The sequence below is a fragment of the Pleurodeles waltl genome, chromosome 9 (assembly GCF_031143425.1).
Source record: "Pleurodeles waltl isolate 20211129_DDA chromosome 9, aPleWal1.hap1.20221129, whole genome shotgun sequence".
Taxonomy (NCBI): domain Eukaryota; kingdom Metazoa; phylum Chordata; class Amphibia; order Caudata; family Salamandridae; genus Pleurodeles; species Pleurodeles waltl.
In genome coordinates, this window is record NC_090448.1 from 547479865 (window position 1) to 547496132 (window position 16268).

Genomic DNA, 16268 nt, shown 5'->3' on the forward strand with positions numbered 1-16268 from the left:
TGCACTACATATAGGTCACTACCTATATGTAGCTTCACAATGGTAACTCCGAATATGGCCATGTAACATGTCTATGATCATGAAATTGCCCCCTCTATGCCATCCTGGCATAGTTGGCACAATCCCATGATCCCAGTGGTCTGTAGCACAGACCCTGGTACTGCCAAACTGCCCTTCCTGGGGTTTCACTGCAGCTGCTGCTGCTGCCAACCCCTCAGACAGGCATCTGCCCTCCTGGGGTCCAGCCAGGCCTGGCCCAGGATGGCAGAACAAAGAACTTCCTCTGAGAGAGGGTGTGACACCCTCTCCCTTTGGAAAATGGTGTGAAGGCAGGGGAGGAGTAGCCTCCCCCAGCCTCTGGAAATGCTTTCTTGGGCACAGAGGTGCCCAATTCTGCATAAGCCAGTCTACACCGGTTCAGGGGACCCCTTAGCCCTGCTCTGGCGCGAAACTGGACAAAGGAAAGGGGAGTGACCACTCCCCTGACCTGCACCTCCCCTGGGAGGTGTCCAGAGCTCCTCCAGTGTGCTCCAGACCTCTGCCATCTTGGAAACAGAGGTGCTGCTGGCACACTGGACTGCTCCGAGTGGCCAGTGCAACCAGGTGACGTCAGAGACTCCTTCTGATAGGCTCCTTCAGGTGTTAGTAGCCTACCCTCTCTCCTTGGTAGCCAAACCCTCTTTTCTGGCTATTTAGGGTCTCTGTCTCTGGGGAAACTTTAGATAACGAATGCAAGAGCTCATCCGAGTTCCTCTGCATCTCTCTCTTCACCTTCTGCCAAGGAATCGACCGCTGACCGCGCTGGAAGCCTGCAAACCTGCAACATAGTAGCAAAGACGACTACTGCAACTCTGTAACGCTGATCCTGCCGCCTTCTCGACTGTTTTCCTGCTTGTGCATGCTGTGGGGGTAGTCTGCCTCCTCTCTGCACCAGAAGCTCCGAAGAAATCTCCCGTGGGTCGACGGAATCTTCCCCCTGCAACCGCAGGCACCAAAAAGCTGCATTACCGGTCCCTTGGGTCTCCTCTCAGCACGACGAGCGAGGTCCCTCGAATCCAGCGACTCTGTCCAAGTGACCCCCACAGTCCAGTGACTCTTCAGTCCAAGTTTGGTGGAGGTACGTCCTTGCCTCACCTCGCTGGGCTGCATTGCTGGGAACCGCGACTTTTGCAGCTACTCCGGCCCCTGTGCACTTCCGGCGGAAATCCTTTGTGCACAGCCAAGCCTGGGTCCACGGCACTCTAACCTGCATTGCACAACTTTCTAAGTTGGTCTCCGGCGACGTGGGACTCCTTTGTGCAACTTCGGCGACCACCGTTTCACGCATCCTCGTAGTGCCTGTTTCTGGCACTTCTCCGGGTGCTACCTGCCTCAGAGAGGGCTCCTTGTCTTGCTCGACGTCCCCTCTCTCTGCTGGTCCAATTTGCGACCTCCTGGGCCTCAGCAGCGTCCAAAAACGCTAACCGCACGATTTGCAGCTAGCAAGGCTTGTTGGCGTTCTTTCGGCTGGAAAACTCGTCTGCACGACTCTCCACGGCGAGAGGGATCCGTCCACCAAAGGGGAAGTCTCTAGCCCTTTTCGTTCCTGCAGAAACCTCAGCTTCTTCTGTCCAGTAGAAGCTTCTTTGCACCCGCAGCTGGCATTTCCTGGGCATTTGCCCATCTCTGACTTGCTTGTGACTTTTGGACTTGGTCCCCTTGTTCCACAGGTACCCTAGATTGGAAATCCACAGTTGTTGCATTGTTGGTTTGTGTCTTTCCTGCATTATTCCTCTAACACGACTTCTTTGTCCTTGGGGGAACTTTAGTGCACTTTGCACTCACTTTTCAGGGTCTTGGGGAGGGTTATTTTTCTAACTCTCACTATTTTCTAATAGTCCCAGCGACCCTCTACAAGGTCACATAGGTTTGGGGTCCATTCGTGGTTCGCATTCCACTTTTGGAGTATATGGTTTGTGTTGCCCCTATCCCTATGTTTCCCCATTGCATCCTATTGTAACTATACATTGTTTGCACTGTTTTCTAAGACTATACTGCATATTTTTGCTATTGTGTATATATATCTTGTGTATATTTCCTATCCTCTCACTGAGGGTACACTCTAAGATACTTTGGCATATTGTCATAAAAATAAAGTACCTTTATTTTTAGTATAACTGTGTATTGTGTTTTCTTATGATATTGTGCATATGACACTAAGTGGTACTGTAGTAGCTTCACACGTCTCCTAGTTCAGCCTAAGCTGCTCTGCTAAGCTACCATTATCTATCAGCCTAAGCTGCTAGACACCCTATACACTAATAAGGGATAACTGGACCTGGTGCAAGGTACAAGTACCCCTTGGTACTCACTACAAGCCAGTCCATCCTCCTACAAAGAGAAGGCCAGGTTCGATTTTTGTAAGTGTAGTAAGTAACCCACTACATCTTTTGGAGATGCGTGTAATGGTTGAAGTTGATTATGATGGCAATAGCAAACAAATCTTTTCCATTTGCTTGCATAGCAGTGTCTAGTGGATGGTCTTCTGGCTTGCTTTATGACTTCCATACATTCTTGTGTGAGGTCTAAGTGTCCGAATTCTAGGATTTCAGGAGCCAGATTGCTAGATTCAGCGATGCTGGGTTTGGATGCCTGATTTGTTGATTGTGTTGCGTTAACAGATCTGGCCTGTTGGGCAACTTGACGTGGGGTACTACTGATAGGTCTAGCAGTGTTGTGTACCATGGTTGTCTTGCCCACGTTGGTGCTATCAGTATGAGTTTGAGTTTGTTTTGACTCAATTTGTTTACTAGATATGGAAGGAGAGGGAGAGGGGGAAAAGCGTACGCAAATATCCCTGAGCAGTTCATCCATAGGGCATTGCCTTGAGACTGCCTGTGTGGGTATCTGGATGCGAAGTTTTGGCATTTTGCGTTCTCCTTCGTTGCAAATAAGTCTATTTGAGGTGTTCCCCAACGTTTGAAGTAAGTGTTTAGAATTTGGGGGTGAATTTCCCACTCGTGGACCTGTTGGTGATCTCGAGAGAGATTGTCTGCAAGTTGATTCTGGATCCCTGGAATAAACTGTGCTATTAGGCGAATATGGCTGTGAATTGCCCATTGCCATATTTTTTGTGCCAGCAGGCACAGCTGTGTCGAGTGTGTCCCCCCTGTTTGTTTAGATAATACATTGTTGTCATGTTGTCTGTTTTGACAAGAATGTATTTGTGAGTTATGATGGGTTGAAATGCTTGGAAAACTGCTAGTAGTTCGAGGTGATTTATATGCAGCTTTCTTTGATGTACGTCCCATTGTCCTTGTATGCTGTGGTGATTGAGGTGTGCTCCCCACCCTGTCATGGAAGCATCTGTCGTTATTACGTATTGTGGCACTGGGTCTTGGAAAGGCCGCCCCTTGTTTAAATTTATGTTGTTCCACCATAGAAGCGAGAGGTATGTTAGGCGGTCTATCAACACCAGATCTAGAAGCTGACCCTGTGCTTGAGACCATTGTGATGCTAGGCACTGTTGTAAGGGCCGCATGTGCAACCTTGCGTGTGGGACAATGGCTATGCATGAGGACATCATGCCTAGTAGTTGTAATATCATCTTCGCCTGTATTTTTTGTGTTGGATACATGCGTTGTATAATCTTTTGGAAATTTTGAACCCTTTGTGGACTTGGAGTGGCTATTCCCTTTGTTGCATCTATTGTGGCTCCAAGGTATTGTTGTACCTTGCACGGCAGAATGTGTGATTTTGCATAGTTGATGGTGAAACCGAGTTTGTAGAGGGTTTGCATGACCTGATCTGTGTGGTGCTTTCACTTTGTCAGTGAGTCGGTCTTGATTAGCCAGTCGTCTAGATACATGAATACGTGTATTTGCTGCCTTCTGATGTGTGCAGCCACTACTGCTAGGCACTTTGTGAAGACTCTTGGTGCAGTTGTTAAACCGAAGGGCAATACTTTGAATTGGTAATGTATTGGTATGTGGAAATACGTGTCTTTGAGATCTAAGGTAGTCATGTAGTCCTGTTGCTTTAGCAATGGTAACACTTCTTGTAGCGTGACCATGTGAAAGTGTTCTGATTTGATGTAGGTGTTTAGTGTTCGGAGGTCTAGGATTGGTCTCAGTGTTTTGTCCTTTTTTGGTATTAGGAAGTACAGTGAATAAACTCCTGTGTTTATTTGTGTCTTTGGTACTAGTTCTATTGCGTTCTTTTGCAATAATGCTTGAACTTCTATTTCCAGAAGGTCTGAATGTTGTTTTGATAATTTCTGTGCTTTTGGTGGTATGTTTGGAGGGATTTGTAGAAATTCTATGCAATAACCATGTTGGATAATTGCTAAGACCCAAGTGTCTGTAGTTATTTCCTCCCATGCTTGGTAATACTGACCTATTCTTCCCCCCACTGGTGTTGTGTGGAGGGGATGAGTGACATGTGAGTCACTGTTTGGTTGTAGGGGTTTTGGGGCTTTGAAATTTTCCCCTATTCCTAGGGAATTGTCCTCTGTATTGGCCCCGAAAGCCTCCCCTTTGGTACTGTCCCTGGTAGCTGGACGGTGTTGCCTGTGAGGTGCTGGCTTGTGTGGCTTGACCCCGAAACCCCCCTCTAAAGTTTGTTTTGCGGAAGGTGCTGTAAGTGCCTCTGCTCTGCGGGGAGTAGAGTGCGCCCATGGCTTTAGCAGTGTCAGTGTCTTTTTTGAGTTTCTCAATCGCCGTGTCCACTTCTGGTCCGAAAAGTTGTTTCTCATTGAATGGCATATTGAGCACTGCCTGCTGTATCTCTGGTTTAAAACCAGACGTTCATAGCAATGCGTGCCTTCTTATAGTGACAGATGTGTTAATTGTCCTTGCAGCTGTGTCCGCTGCATCCATAGAGGAGCGTATCTGATTATTAGATATGTTCTGTCCTTCCTCAACCACCTGTTTCGCCCTTTTTTGTAGCTCTTTGGGTAGATGCTCAATGAGGTGTCGCATCTCGTCCCAATGGGCTCTGTCATAGCGCGCAAGTAGTGCTTGAGAGTTAGCGATGTGCCACTGGTTTGCAGCTTGTACTGCGACTCTCTTTCCGGCTGCATCGAACTTGCGGCTCTCTTTATCTGGGGGCGGTGCATCCCTAGATGCGTGGGAGTTGGCTCTCTTGCGAGCTGCTCCTACTACGACAGAATCTGGTGGCAGCTGCGAGGTGATGAAAACAGGATCTGTGGGAGGTGCTTTATACTTCTTTTCCACTCTTGGTGTTATAGCTCTACTCTTGACCGGCTCCTTGAAGATTTCCTTTGCGTGCCGCAGCATTCCTGGGAGAATAGGCAGGCTTTGGTAGGAGCTATGGGTGGAGGAGAGGGTGTTGAATAAGAAGTCATCCTCGACTGGTTCCGAGTGTAGGGACAAGTTGTGGAACTCTGCTGCTCTAGCCACCACTTGTGAGTATGCTGTGCTGTCTTCTGGAGGTGAGGGCTTTGTAGGATACGCCTCTGGACTGTTGTCCGACACTGGGGCGTCGTATAAGTCCCAAGCGTCTTGGTCCTGATCACCTTGGCTCATGGTGGTGTGAGCCGGGGAATGTGATGGAGTTTGTGCCGGTGAAATGGTAGTTACAGGTGGAGGAGAGGGTGGCGGAGTTACCTTTGTCACCATTTTTGTTTGTGGTGCTTGGTCTGATTGAAACTCCAGTCTCCTTTTTCTCCTAATAGGGGGAAGGGTGCTTATTTTCCCTGTTCCTTCCTGTATGAAAATACGTTTCTGAGTGTGGTCCACTTCGGTGGATTGCAACTCTTCCTCAAATCTATGCTTTCGCATCTGAGAGGACAGTGATTGCTCCTCTGAATAGGAGCCGGTAGTTGGGTCGGTTGCGGGTTGTTTCGGCACCGAAACCCTGTCTGTACTCTTTTTCGGCTCCGAGGTGACCTTCCTCTTTTTCGGAGTCGATCCCTCTCGGCGTCGATCTTCCTCGGTGCCGCTGTCTCTGCGTCGAGCAGTTTCGGCTCCGCTATCTCGGCGTCGATGTTTTTCGGCAGCACTTTCTCGGTCCCGAGAAGGCTGCGTGCCGGTGTCTCGACCGGAGTCGGACGATCTCGGCACCATTTCGGCCTTTTTCGGTGCCGACGGTCGGTCACCGAATTTATGGGTCGAGCCATGGCCTGGTGGCAGTGGCGTCCCCTGGGCCTTGTCACTTTTCTTGTGTGCTGGCTTTGACGTCTTACTCACAGTTTGTTGATCGTCGAATTCCTCAGAGTCCGAATCATTGATCGAGAAGGGTTCTTCTTCCTCGTGTTCCTCGAACTCTCGGTGAGCTGTCGGCGTGGACGCCATCTGCAGACTTCTGGCTCGACGGTCACGGAGTGTTTTTCGGGACCGGAACGCACGACAGGCCTCGCAAGTCTCTTCACTGTGCTCAGGCGACAGGCACAGGTTACAGCCCAAATGTTGGTCTGTATACGGGTATTTGTTGTGGCATTTAGGACAGAAACGGAACGGGGTCCGTTCCATCAGCGTTGTTTTACACGCGGTCGGGCCGACCAGGCCCCGAAGGGGGATCGAAAACTACCCCGAAGGGTACCGGAGCTCTTCACTCTCCGATTCGGTGTCGATTCTAACTAGCCGATCCCGAACGCAACAATACCGACGTAATTTTTCCGATATTTAGCTAACTTTCCGTTCCGAAACACGGAGCGAAAGGAACACGTCCGAACCCGATGGCGGAAAGAAAACAATCGAAGATGGAGTCGACGCCCATGCGCAATGGAGACAAAGAGGAGTCGTCCCTCGGTCCCGTGACTCGAAAGACTTCTTCGAAGAAAAACAACTTGTAACACTCCGACCCAACACCAGATGGCGGGCTATGCACAACATGTGTATCTACAGCGACAGATGTCATCGAACACATTTTTTCAGCAGGCAGTGGGCTCTGAAAAAATGAAACGAAAACGTTTCATTTTTCGTTTTTGTAATGCATCTCGTTTTCCTTTAAGGAAAACGGGCTGCATTACAAAAAAAATAATAATAATGCTTTATTGAAAAGCAGTCACAGACATGGTGGTCTGCTGTCTCCAGCAGGCCACCATCCCTGTGAGGGCCGCGATTCGCAAGGGGGTCGCAAATTGCGACCCACCTCATGATTATTCATGAGGTGGGCATTTGCGAAGCCCTTGCGAATCACAGATGGTGTCAGGGACACCATCCTACATTCGGATTTGCGACTCGCAAATTGCGAGTCGCTCTTACTCGTAATTTGCGGGTGGCAAACCTGAACCTACCTACATGTGGCTCCAAATTCTTAAAGAAAGTCACAAAAGTGCGCCCATGGTATATGTCGTACCCCTATAAATTATTTGTGAACTGTATTTTAGCATGGGTAAATACGATGTGTAGATTTGCTCATGTGAAAATCTATTGAGCATTTGCAAGTTCATTTTCCCTCCAGCCACTTTCTTCCCAACCCTGGAAGAAGTTCTAATTCTGCCATTGTCAGGAGTAAATGTCCAACCTTTCTTATTATGGGAAAATATTAGAGAGAAGCTGGTGAAAATCTTTAAAACATGCAGGTTAGTAGGTTTGCAGACTCAAAGGCATTCCAGCCCTGGAACTATTGCTTACTGCTTCCTCCAGCCTCAGTATGCAGATCTGCAGAAAGGTGGCAAAATAAGGAAATTGCTACAGTAGGGATTGAAACTGCAAGCCCTACTATGGTAGTAGCCCTGGCATAATCAGAGAGGCTATTATCAGAGCTCTTACATAATGAGATTGCTGCCATAATTTGTCGCCACACTACATGGCACCAAAGGGACAAGTAGATCTTTTTACAGGACAAGTAGATTTGAGAAGCAACCTGTCCCCTGGACAAGTAGATATTTTAATAAATTCCACACCCCTGTATTATCACTGCCTATTGGAAGGGGCAGTCAGAGTGAGACATGGGTTAGAACTGGAACACAATGTGGTCCAATACAGTATTTTGTGAAAACAGACAGGTCTCTATGACACCTCTACATGGTTCGAAAGCAAGTTATATGAACAGTGCTCAACATGGATTTACCATTCAGGAACTTACTCTGGAGAAAGCGTTTTTATGCATTTGAATATTTGATAGAAAACATGTTTATTTCTTCTACATTTTCCTAAAGAAGGAACTCGTACCTCCAAATCACAAAATTTACTAGCCTGACAACCGAAAAATCATATAGAAATCTAGGCCCCGTTGACATTTGTCACATATCTATGGTTTTTAAGCAGAGTTGTTGACCCACGAGCTTGAGTAGCCCAAGGTGTATTCAATGTGCCTAGCCAACACTGGTAGTAGCTTTCTAAATATCACAAGGGTGGGGTTATGGTAGCAAGACACTGCAGCAGAACTGAGTAAAAGACATTAGATAACTTACAAGTAAGTCTCTAGCATGTGGTACCAGGGTTACACAGGGCCTGTAAGTCAGAGTTTCCATCAGGTTACTGCAACACCTGTCCCACCCAGAGTAGGATATGGTAAAATATGGCTCCCAGTCCAACACTGCAGACTACATGGGCAGTTTTTAACTGATATCTCGACTTTGCCACTTAAGACAAAAAAATGGCTTTGCCAATGCTTGTTAATATATGCGAGGAACCCCCTAAGGTGGGCCTAATGTGCACCAAGACAGGGTGCTGAGTTTTATGAAGTGGAACATGTACATTTACATGCCCCAAAGTAAAAACAATTGTAATTTTTACGGAGGGCATTTTCTGAAGATAATTAGGGCAACCCTGGTGACCCAGAATTCAGATCTCAACGGACTTGGAAGGAGGACCGAAGGAGGACTACCCTGCTGCTCAAAAAGGCTGCTCCATTGAGGAATGCACACGCTGCACCTGTGACTAGCGTAAACGGGATTTACCTTGACAACTAATTGTTGTTCTTTTCTCTTTTAACCTTACTGCACCTCTCCCTTAGACTTAATTTGCGCCTGACCATTGGTCTATGTGTTCCTAGGAAGCGCGTTCTTTAAATTGGGACGGTAAGCCAAGACGATATATAAGTGCATGCATCTTTTCACTAGTTGACACTAACACTGTGTAGCACGGTTGCCTTTTTTCCCACTATATATTTTTTCCACCTATAGTAACTTGGTTTGATTCGCCCTTGCCTTTGATTGACCTGTGTAATTTCATTTGCAGGGCGACAGTTAGGAATTATTGGTTCCATACTGATGTAAGTGACTGGTTACTTTTTCCTGAAAATCTCTGGTTAATAGTAATCCGCACACCCTTGTGATTAAGGAGACACACTTGGCCCTTACGATTAGGAGATACACATAGTCATCTATGTCCTGACGAAGCATCACTGGATCCGTAGGGACCACCAGGATGCGAAACATGTTGACCCGTGATAGGGCTGGTTTGGAAATTCTCCAACCCCCCCACTTTTTGCCTTTGATATAGAGTGATTGACCATTATCTCTGTTTCACTCTCATGACTACATTTTTTAACCTTGGTCCCTACCTTCCACCTGGTCTAATAAATCGTTTACCCGTTGGATGTTTTGAGAGCCAATTTTAACCACTTTGTCTTTGATCTCCTCTGTTACTTATTCACTCCTGGGGTCACGGCACCATCGTTGAAAAAGATCTCCGGCAAAGAGCCCCCCCACCTGGGGTGGTGCCCGTCAGACATTGCAGTGCCGGTCTGACGAGGAGCAACTCCGATGATGAAGCATGACATCCTCGTGGATGTGTGAGGTTTCTTGCTCCAAAATTTTAGGACCCCTGCCACAGTTTCCTCGCTCTCCATTTGGAACAGTGTATCTTATATTTTTGACATTTCCACTGGGAGGATATACACTGGACCATAATTCCTCCCTATCCCCTTTTTTTTTTTAACCCTAGTAAATGGTATCCAGGGCAGATAAGTTAGTGTGTCTTCCAAGGGCTTGCAGCACTAGTTGTGCCACCTTGGGTGTGACATGAGTAAAACAAATCTCCCAGTCCGCCACTTCAGGATGGAAGAGCAGTCTGAGCTGCTGGCTGGCCAGACCTTGCCATTTAAAGTAATGGCAATGCCAGACTTCCCCCTGGGTATTTGTGTAAGCCAACCCTGGGGCAGGCTTATTGAAGGACGGACCGCCCTGCTGCACAGTGGAACTGGCAGAGGAGCTGCACTGCACTGCTGTGGACTGAATATGTTGTGTCTGGTGGTTAGCAAAGGAGAGGGACTGTGCCTGCTGTGTCCCACTGAAGTAGATTTCTTCTGTAAAGCCCAGCCAGAGGCAAGAAATCACAAGGGCCAGCTAACTTGCTATTTGCAGTACAGCGGCAACAGCTGAAGAAACCTGCTGGGACACACTGGTGGCCCAAAGTCTTCAGCCACCACCAACATGCAGCACCACGGTCAGACGCATAAAGTTGCACAAGAGTTCACCGACTCTGGGAGTGTCATGGTGCAGCTTGAACCCTCAGATGACAAGTGATGGACCCACGAAGCATTAGCCTGTGAATGTGATACTAGATGACTGGTAGTCCAGAGGCAACTAGACTTCTGCCAACACCAGGAGGACTTTGTGGGACATTGACCCCAAGGCCAGGACCCCCTCACCACCTTCAGAGGCCGAGAAATTTTTGCAGCAAGACTCCTGTTAACTGCATTGCATCCACAGCATCCTTTGGGCATCCACAGCTTCCTTTGAACATCTTCAGCATCCTTCATCCCTTGCATTACGGCCACTTACAAAGGAAAGCCCTGCAAAGCATAAAAAAAGTGTGTGGAACTTACTGACGACTGCTTCACCAGCTGAGGTAACCATTTCTGGGGACCTAGATCCCTACTGGAGTTAGTCACCTAAAGTGACTCCAAGTGACCGCATTACAACTAGCCCAAACTTTAGTGCAAATTTCTCGTGTCAAATTTGACTTTGCCAATGCTTGTTAGTGACCGAGTGAAATGTTTTGATTTACTATAGTTTGTAAAAAATTTCATCTCCAGAGCCCTTTGTGGATCTTCTTCGTTTTGGTGTCCAAAAATTAATACAAACAGCCTATTGTTATTAATTGGTTTCAGATTTCTTTGGTGTCTTGTCGATTTCTTCTTTAATGTTTTGGTGCTGTTTAAATGCTTTATAGTTGTTCCTTTGTGTATGCCTTGCTGCTAAGATCCACAGCTACCCAGGGTTGAGCTGCAGGTTTGACAAACGAAACCTAAGGGTCGTAAAGGGGTTAGTAAGTGTATTACATGGTAATCTCACAAAAACACACCATATAATAGACCCCATTTCCTCACAGGATGAAACCGGTGTTCCAATTTAAAATCAAGCAAAATAACTAAACAAATCAGTCAGAATACACTACATTTGACTTAAAACAAATCCAGAAATGAGTTTAAAAATAAAAAAAGATGACATAGGCACTTATAAGTTTAGCTTTGAACGAGTAGGAAAACCGATACTGTCACATTAATAATTCAAAGATGTGAAATGGACAGAAGGATCCCTCAGACAATTTAATGCTTTCCAAGTGAGGATCCCACTAACATACAGCTTCCAAATAGGTTTAATTTTGACTAGAGGCTTATTTTCCTGTTTTGATCTTCAACCCTTTGAAGATCCAAGACATTTTAAAAAGTCTTCCCTCGCCCCATTTCTCTTGATACGTTTCACTCCCTCGCCTTAATACATTATGACTGCTTTCTTTGACTGAATTCCACCTTGCTGCAGGAAGAAATCTGTCCGGATAACCATGACATCTGTCATATGCCTTAAATATTCTCCCACTTCCGGGAACTGTAAAATCATTTGCAAATGGTCTTAGACAAGGATAAGGAATAGAAAGTAGGGTCCACCTTCTGAGCTAAAACAGTGTAGTTTGGTAGGTCCCAAGAAGAGCCTCCTACTGGGATTCTCTGTTCTTGCAGGGCAATGGAGCAGACTTGCTTTATGTCAGACTTTAAGGGAGCAAGGACTTTAAGGAAGCAAGGTCAAACACCCACACAGCACTCTCCACCACCCACCGTTTCTCAGATAAATCTAAATGTAAATGCTGCTGCTCAATTTTGAGGCCCAAAATCACACTATTGAATGTCTAGGGTTTGGGAGGAGTTCTGTTAAACAAGGACACTATTCTCCATCGATCTTTGTTGAGATTGAGGCCTTCAGTGTCCATCAAGTTTCCACAGACAGTACTTTCAACATCTAAGGCACTAAATGCCCTGGTAGTATGACTGTAGGAAAGGATATCGCCTCAACAGCTTAGAAAAAGAGAGAACAATCAATTCTTTCAGCATGAAGATACGCTGAACATCTGCAACCAATAAAGCAAGTCACCAGATAATTTTACTACCTACAACCAGATTTTCTTTTATAAATTAGTGTTTGAATAAAAAGCAGGCTGCTAAGAAACGTGTTTTGATTTGAGACTTTTAGGGATAATATGGTTTATGAATTTGAGGGGAAAAAAATGACATTATAGCAAAACATATTATATGCAAAATTGAGGAGATGCTACTCCTCAAGATCACTGAGCACCTGAAAGACATCTCAGTTATACTGGGAAAGAGACCTGTAGCTTTCCTATGGGTTCATTTTGCAGAAGGTGGCTCATTTATCTCACAAGAATTAGGGCAGCATTTGGTGACAATCCAAACGTTTGTCTCCATGAAGGAAACACAGTAAGCAGCTACTGAAGCTACACAACATTCATTTAGATAAGCGTTACTGTACATTCCAGTTGCAGGACAGCCTACATTTTAATATATTCACATTTTGTAAATAAATAACTAACAATCCCAAAATGGGAATGTCAAGTAGAATTATGCCATTCACTTTTGTTAGAACACCACCCAAATCATACCTGTACAGCCGAAATCCCTATACAACATTTAAGTCTCTATGGAAGAGGGTATGGCAGTTGATCCTGAAAGTCAAAGTGCCCGACTATCATGGCAGCCCAGAGGCCAGTTTGTTAGCACTTAGAATTTGTGAGGAATGTCAGGCTGTTTCACCCCTGTGACTGCATTTGTTATTTTAACCTTGTAAATGCATTTGTCAGTTATATTTTAAGGGGCAGCTATGGAAATCTTCCAGAGCAACAGGAGCTAACTAGATGGAGGAAAATATGTATTCTTTTCTATAGAATCAAAGCTGCATCTGGTAACAATAAATGGTGAATTTCAGAGGGTATTTGAGCCAGCTTCTTAGGGTAATTTATCTCTGCTCTTCAGAGCACTGCATCAATGAAGGTACGTTTGCAATATTTTAAGCCACCTTCTCCCCATCAAAACAAACTGCATTTACATTGTGCCGTCCTCAAATGTTCACGGTAATCCAGACCATTGTGGCGAGCCTCTTAGCAAGGAGAGTTGTAAAAATATCCACACCTGCTCAAGTATTTTCATCTCTAGACCGTCTATGCTCAGATGTGCTGCTTTTTACTAGACTGCAAAAATCATTAAGGTTGAAGATAAGGCATGTAACATAATGTGAAGGGTGGTGGGGAGATCAAGAGAAGTCGGCAGATTCGATGGTGGGTTTCTTACACAGTATTTGAAGTATTTCCAATACCACTTACTACAACGCTGAGGAGAGTGCTCTAAAGCAGTGGATCGCAACCTTTTGTCTTCTGTGGACCCCCGATGAATCACTGCAGGGAGCCAGGGACCCCACCCAAACAATTTTTATGATTTGAATCTCAAAGCAATACACAAAAACAAACTGTACACAGAACAAATATACACATTATGAAATACTGTTTAATTCAGAAATAAAAACATATGCAAAAATGGAAATTTGATTCTGAAGGGTGGGAGGTTTAAAGAAATGTAGTTAAATTTCTAAACGACGGACAATATGCGGTTAGCTATTATATCATTTGTGTCCTTTTTTGCGCCAATGCATTCTCTTTTTGAGGGTGCAAACCAGTGCTTCATTTGAGGTCACCAGGTGTCTACACTAGATTTTGTTTGCTGTACTTGCGCTGCTCCCACAAATCAAGATAGATATACCAAATTAAATTTTAGCACCCAATTTAAAATTTCTTCACATCTCCGAGCATTTCATAATTTTTAACGTGCTTTTTCCCCCACCATATGTTTTCTTTATTAATCACCTCATTTAATTTTCTAACAGCCGGCTCCCCACCTCCTCCCCACGAGTAGGCATAGTGGACAAGGGGTCCCCGTACCAATCACTGCTCTAAAGCATTCATGTCTGAAGTGGGTTTTCCTCATATTGAGCTGAAAAGTGATTATTTCTACTTCAGGCTACATTTTTTTTTTTTTATGCAAAAAAAAAAAAAAAGTGTCATAATTAGTCACTTTTCTCATGTGGTCATAATGATTAAGCGGTAGGGGTTACAGAAAGGAAGATGTATTGTGGGGAAGCAAATTATGTACACTTACCTTGGGACGGTACCCTCAGGCTCCACTGAAGGAACATCAAAAGGGAAAAAGAAAAAAGAAACAAAACAATGAATAAGGACCACCACTGATTTGGTTTTTTTTTGTTTTAAGAAACACTGTAATGATCAAAGTAAGCCAAAGGGCATAAAATGAAACCGGTTTCCTAATCTTACATTAGATCTCAGATTTCAAGTCAACCTAAACAAATTAAAACCGCACTGATGCAACCTTCATCATTCTACAGATATGGCTCAGTTTATTTCCTATTTCAAGAGGTTGTAAGAGCAAGAGTCTATTACAATGTGTCAAAGGTCGAATAATTAAGGAAATTTACAACACCATCAGAAGACATGAATGTGACTATCAGAAATGGTTATCCAGAAAGATGTCAGAGGAAACCTGTTAAATAAAGACTGGAAGTTACAAAGCTGGTGTGCGATTATATTTATAGAAAGTATCGTGGAAAACTAACATAAAATACTGCACGTCTTTTATGCATGTCTCTTTGGAGACAAAACAATTAAACCGACAACACCTCCAGGTCTCAAGCCACTACGATCCTCTTTCAACAGTTATAGCCCGCATTTCTAAACAGTTTATACGAATGTTTAGCTTTACTTACAGGTGTTAATAGCAAAAACCACAACAGGCAACCTATCGGAGTGCTTTACCCAGGGGGAGGTACTCTACCAACAAAGTATAGTATCAAAACACCTCAACCACATCAGCATTAAAAATCTGTAATCATAACTGTAAACGGAACAAATAGGAAAGCATGACAAAAGGCAACTTGTGCAAACTAAATGTATAAAGCAGTCAAATTGTTAGGGGCAGAATAGCTTCTTAAAGTAGTCTAAAGCAACCCGAACTGGATGGATTGTAATCCTCACAGCTCTTCAACCTTTAAAAATACACCCCCCCCCCTTATGCTGGCAATATAGTTCCAGATCGCAGAGAATTTCCTGAGAAAACGTCCAACTTTTTTTTTCTTCCCCAAAAGGGGTTTTCCCAGCAGAGCCAGCCTAAAACTCTGCCTAAATTTTAATGCTTCCAGGCTTCACAGGGGGAGGGGGCAGTATAGGGTACAGGAGAAAAAAAGGAAGGACAGGAGACCTTAACCCCTTTGCTGCCAGGCCTTTTCCCTCTCCTGTGCAAAGCCTTTTTTTTTGGCTATTTGGGTTAGTCCACGCTTAGGCCTTCATAGCTTTTGTCCACATAAGCTACCCACGACAATTTGCATTCCTTTTTTTCCCCCCAACATGCTAGAGGTACCCAGAGTTTGTGGGTTCTCCTGGAGGAGACCAAGAAAGTAGCAAAAATACCTCTAAAACTTCAGGTTTTTTTTTTTCTCCAAAAGAAATGGAAAAAAAAGGGCTGCAGAAGAAAGCTTGTTTTCCCCCTGAAAATGGCATCAACGAAGGGATTGTGGTGCTGAAATCACCCTCTTCCCATCTTCAGGAACAGGCAGACAAACCAGAAAAACACATTTTTCAATACAATTTTGACATTTTACTGTGTCATACCCCATTTTTACTATTTTTTGTTCTTTCGGCCTCCTTCCAGTTAGTGACAGAAATGGGTATGAAACCAATGCTGGATCCCGTACAGTTAAAAGGTTCTAACAAGTAGACAAAATTCAACAAAGGGTAACTTGTGTAGATCCTTCAAGGTTTCCTACAGAAAGTAACAGCTAAAATAAAAAAAATATATTGAAATGAAGGTGAAAAAAATAAAAAATAAAGAGCCATTTCGGTCCACGTTTTCTTCTATAACTTTTTCCAGTTATTGCAGATTTTTGAAAGCATCATATCATTACGTCTGCTGGACTCTTCTGGTTGCGGGGATAGATAGGCACCCAGAGCCAATAAAGGAGTTGCAACGGGTTTTCATTGTATACAGCAATTCATTTGGTGGAATATAAAAAGTGAAAAAAA

General features: G+C 44.7%; 1 long non-coding RNA gene across 1 annotated transcript in view; it reads right to left on the reverse strand.

Moving 5' to 3' along the window:
* The window catches only part of LOC138259623 (uncharacterized), an 86513-nt gene that overhangs the window by 31608 nt on the left and 38637 nt on the right, over positions 1 to 16268 (reverse strand). Inside the window, exon 2 of the long non-coding RNA XR_011198758.1 lies at positions 14335 to 14359. This is a non-coding gene — a long non-coding RNA (uncharacterized lncRNA). The remainder of the gene's footprint in view (positions 1 to 14334; positions 14360 to 16268) is intronic.